Raw genomic sequence first — 5,863 nt, forward strand, 5'->3', positions numbered from 1 at the left:
GTTTCAAGACTGTTCGCCGACCTATAACAATTCAGTGCAAGCTACACCATCAAGAACTCTCCTCCCAACAATCCTTCAACACAACACAACTTTCTTGAGAATAATTACGCACCTCCGGATTTTGCACCCGGTATTGCTTTAGCCCCAATAATTATCCGCAAACTTAGCTACAACTAAGACAGGATTAGAATTTCAATCCCCTCGTCTATAGCCCGGATGGAGCATCAACCCCATTTTATCCGCATACTTAGCCTTGATCTTGCTCTTTTAGGATTTCAATCCTGTCAAGGCCCGGATGGAGTTGTAACATTTATTATTATTATATTATTTTTTTTTAGGTGCGCCCAAGATCATTTATGTCATATCAAAGAAATCATCAAGATTCAAACACTATCAAGTTTCACAAACACCTATTGTTGTGCAATGGTCCAACAGACATCCACGATATCTAATACATCGCTACACTTCACTGGTTAAACATGCGTGCTTAAGAATATTCAACAAACAACCTACGGTTTCTCATATCCAATCAAGAGTTAAATTTTTTCAAAAATCCATTTTTCAACTATCTCGTCATAGGCTAACAATTTCATCCTCAACTCATGCACACAAAACACTCATGAAACAATTTACGAACTATATGCAAGTACGCAACAAACACAATGCAAAACAAACAACAAAACACTGAATGCACCCCCCACACTTAAACGAAGCATTGCCCTCAATGCTCTAGAACTAAACTAAACAACTAACAACACAAAAGAAAGTGAATGCAATGCAATGAAAAGATAAAAAGAAAACTCCCCAGGCTTATGGATTGGCGTCCGCCCCATCCTCATCATGCTCTGGTGGTGGTACTGGGTCGACCCATGGAAACTCAAAAGGTGGCGGGAAAGGAAGAGCTGGTGGGAGCGTGGTGGGATCAATCCCTAGTCTCTCGGAGATGCCACGAGAAATGTAATCTATCACCTGAAAATTTTCAGCTGTGGCCGCATTGAACATGTTCTGGTGCTGAGTGAAAGCGGCCATCTCTTGAACAGTAACTGCAGTAGGGCGGCGTGGAGGTGGAATAGGACGCACCGGCTCGTGCACCGCCACAAATTGCTCATCCACCAGAAATAGGCTCCGCCTATAAGCCCTTTTGGCATCAACAGTTGCTTGGTCAATGGGTCGCATCGGCTGCAACCATTCCTCGTATGCTCTAGCTTGCACACCAGCTCGCATGCATAACTGTGTAATGATCATGGGAAAGAAAAGACCGGATGTCTTAGAAGTGATCGACTGCCGTATCTGATCATGAATAACTCGACCCACATTGACCGGGAATCCGACATCAAGAGCGTATAGCAACACAGCACGCTCAACATGAACTTCACTCTTGTGTGAGATTGACATTAGACGGCGGCAGAGGAATGCGTACCAGGTGGCCGGATTCACAAAAAGATATTTCTCTTTGAAGCACTTGTAAGTAACCGGATCCAACCAAGCAGCCCCGGTAAAACACAGCCGAGTAAGGATCTCGTGGACATCCGGGGCAAGCATTGCGCTTTGGAATATGCTGTCATCGATATCTGGTGTCTCTAGCATGGCATTCAACTCAGAAGCTGCATAGGAAACCAAAGTGCCCCGGACAAAGGCCTTGCCATCCGTCTGCTCCGCAGCATTGGCGTAGAACTCCCTAACAAGAGGGACTATGGCTGGAGCGGGTTGCTTACAGAACGTTCCCCACCCACGTGCCAAGACTTGAACCGCCACTTCGTTTACATTCGCGTCTAGATCAAAACCCCTCTCAGTAATAGGGGAGCGATGGGTCTTGGCATGGTCGTAGCGATCCCGGGCTGCTTGATTGACAAAAAGGCCGGCTAAGTTTAAGGATGCGGTTGTAGCTCGTGTACCTTGGCGAGAAGATTTTCCTCTCTCTGTAGTGCGTTTTGGACCCATAAGAACCCAAATTTTTTTGCAAGAATTAGTAATATTGGCAATTCGTCGAACACCTTGTGTGCACTTCAAAATGTGGTGTTCCTTGTGGATTGTGATGGTATATAGGTGTAGAGGAGATTGAGATGATGATAGGTGTAGAGGATATTGAGATGATGATCCTATGCCTTTCAATAATTCCTGCCAAAGATTGATAACAATTTGTGTTGATTTTTGAATTTTTGAAATTTAAGGGAGAAAGGGTTCTAAGGGGGCCGAGCAAATTTGAAGGGGAAGTGGGGGAAAAATAAGAAAAAACGCACAGCTATAAAGTATAACTGGCGCGCGCTCGATCCGAGAAAAATACCCGATCGAGCGCGCCTAAATAAAATGCGAGGCAGTGAGTTTGTGAAATCTGCGCGCTCGATCCTGTGATTTTTCCGGATCGAGCGCGCCTTAAAAAAAACTTTGGGCAGAAAACTCACGATTTCTGAGCGCTCGATCCGATAAAATGCTAGAATCGAGCGCTCCCTACTTCAGAAGTTACTGTTTTAATTTTCCAAACATTTTCTGAGAAACAAAATTCAACAAAGCAAAAATAAAAACAAAATTCAACAAAACAAAACAAAACAAAAGAAGCAAAACAAACACTAAAAAGGAATAGAAATACTGGGTTGCCTCCCAGTCAACGCCTTTGTTTACGGTCGTTGGCTCGACTGAATGTTGCAGTTCCTCAGGGTGGTTTAAATATGGTTCCTTTGTCCACCTTCACCTATTTAAAAAATTTTCCAGAAAATTTGGTCCCAAGCATTTGCTGCGTCAATTTCTTGGAGGTGCTAGCTCCTTGACCCCGTTTCTCTTTTCTCATGGGCATCCTTTTCGCGTTATCAGGAGGATATTTTGTCGCGGCTTTAGGTACCTGCATATCAGAGACAAAAATTTTAGCAGTGGAGATTTCAGCAGGCGTTACAAGAATATTAACAACACTTTCACGGGCAGGAATTTTCAGGGTATCAAAAATATCAAATTTAGCAATTTTTTCCATCGAATTCCATCGTGAGAGTACCATTATCAACATCTATTATAGACTTAGAAGTTTTCAAAAATGGTCTTCCTAACAAAATAGGACTATTCAATTCATTACTTTTCATGTCAAGAACATAGAAATCAGCAGGAAAAACCAAATCACCAGCTTCTACTAAAACATCTTCTAACAAACCTCTAGGAACAATAGTAGATCAATCAGCCATCTGTATAACAATAGCAGTTTCATTCAAAGGTCCTAGTTTTAAGGAAGCATAAACAGAGTATGACATGACGTTAATAGATGCTCCTAAATCTAGCATGGCCGTATCAAGCTGAACACCTCCTATTTTACATGGAATCGAGAACATACCTGGGTCCTTGCATTTTGTAGGTACCTTTCTTTGAATAACGGCAGAGACTTGTTCTCCCAATTCAACTTTCTTACAACCCTTCAATTTTTGTTTTCTTTTCGCAGTACATAATTCTTTTAAAAATTTAGCATAGCGAGGTACTTGCTTAATAGCATCGAATAGTGGAATGTTTACCTCGCATCTACGAAAAGTTTCATAGAGCTCCTTAATCCCCTCATTTTTCCTAGAGTCCTTTAAAGCTAAGGGAAAAGGGGTTACAGGTTTATACTCAGAAAAAGGAGGGAACTTACCTCTCGGTGCTTCTTTAGGAATGGGCTCACTCTCCTCCACCTTAGCTTCTTTGTTCCCTTCAATCTCTACCGGTTCTTTGACCAATCCATCTTGAATCTGCAGCTCCTTTCCACTCCTCAAAGTAATAGCACTCACGTTCTCCTTCGAATTCACCACTGTTTGTGAAGGCAAACGGCTGGAATTATGTGCTTCCAACTTGCTAATTGCTGCAGCGAGCTGCCCCATTTGGGTATTTAAGTTTTGGATGCTCGTCCGGGTGTCCTGTTGAAAAGCCAAAGTATTAGTGGCAAGATTCTGAACTATGTTTTCAAGAGACTCACCTGGTGTAGGAATCTGAGGGCGCTGTGGTGGAGGGTATGGCGGCCTATAAGATTGATTGTGCTGTGGTGCTTGAGGTCCAGGTGGATTTGATTGTGGATTTCCGTATCTGAGGTTCGGATGATCCCTCCAACCTTGATTGTACGTGTTGGAGTAAGGATCATACTTCTGTTGAGGTGGTCCTGGAAATCCTCCAGCTGCATTGACTTGTTCCGCATATCCCTCTTGAAGAGTGGGACACATGTCAGTTGCATGTCCCACTTGAGTACAAATTCCACATACCTTAGCAATTTGTCCATTCCCTACAGCCATATGACGCACAAGAGACGTCAGTTCGCTCAATTGTTGTTCAAGGGAAGAAACATTTACCTCGTTACTCTTCCTTGGTGCAGGATCACTTCTGCTGGTGCCAAATTGCTGAGAATTGGCAGCCATATTTTCTATTAAGTTCCTTGCTTGCACCGGAGTTTTGTCCACAAAAACTCCTCCACTAGCCGCATCCAGCATATTCCTATCATGAGACAACAACCCTTCATAACAGTATTGAATTAGTAAATTTTCACTTATCTGGTGCTGCGGACAGCTGGCGCAAAGTTTCTTGAAGCGCTCCCAATACTCGTGCAGTGACTCTCCCATCAGCTGTTAGCACCCATAAATTTCTTTCCGGATGTTTGATGCTCTAGAAGCTGGAAAGTACTTCTCTAAAAATATCCTTTTCATCTCAGTCCAGGTGGTGATGGATCCAGAAGGTAGGTAGTACAGCCAATCCTTAGCAGAACTTTTTAAAGAGAAAGGAAAGGCTCTGAGCTGAATCTGCTCCTCTGTAACTCCATGCGGTTTCATGCTTGAACACACCACGTGGAATTCCATCAGATGCTTGTGCGGATCCTCACCTGCAAGACCATGAAAAGCAGGCAGTAAGTGTATCAGTCCAGATTTCAATTCAAAATTAGCATTATTTCTAGAGTTGGAAAAGTAATGCATAAGGGCTGTTGATTTGGATCAGAAGTGCCCAATTGTCTTAAACTCAGGTTTGCGTTGGCAGCCATCTCTTCCTCAAAAATTTCAATTTCGTCCTCTGCTTGCCTCCTACGAGCTTCTCTATGTCGCGTAAGCAAGGTTCTTTCTATCTCTGGGTCGTATGGAAATTTTTCTTCTTCCGAAGATTCACCTGAAAGCATGAACAAACCAGAGTAGCACTACGAGGAAAAATTAAAAAAACTTAAAATTAAAAATAAAATAAGAAGAACACAATAAATTAACACCGTTCCCCGGCAACGGCGCCAAAATTTGGTAGCGCTTAGTCGTGTCGCGCCCAAATTACCCGACTCATTCAGAAAAATAATAATATGCAGTAGTGTGAGTAGGGATCGTTCCCACGAGGAAAGGGAAATTTAATAGTGTTCTTTTAAAAATACTAAAATAGTAAAAAGGGGATTTTGGTTTGAGATTAACCACTATCAATTCAAAACTAATTTATAATAAATTTCTATAACTATCATGCAAGATTGACAATTTAACTGACGAAATCAATAAGAAATAAGACTTGGTATCGGTCGACTACACCCTTGATATTATTCATTCAATCATTGATCATCTAAAAATAATTAATCCTATCAAATATTCATCATCAGAAATTTAATTCCTGTTTCACCTTAATTTTAGTTAACTAGACAACAGCAGTCTAAGTTAACCCTTACCCCATAAACTAACCCAATACCAGCGATCAGATTTAAATCCACTGTAGCATTCAAACTAGTAAAACTGATAAAGCTAGACAACCCATACAAAAGCAAATGAATTTAGCCTAGTCAATTATTATTCCTACGATTTAACAAATTCAACAACATAAAATATTAATCATAGTTGCTTCGCAAATCAGAGGTTTCAAACAATTACGGATTTGAATTCTAATTTAGCATTCGACTGTATAATAAAAT

This window comes from Henckelia pumila, chromosome 3 (genome assembly GCF_033568475.1).
Source record: "Henckelia pumila isolate YLH828 chromosome 3, ASM3356847v2, whole genome shotgun sequence".
Classification (NCBI taxonomy): domain Eukaryota; kingdom Viridiplantae; phylum Streptophyta; class Magnoliopsida; order Lamiales; family Gesneriaceae; genus Henckelia; species Henckelia pumila.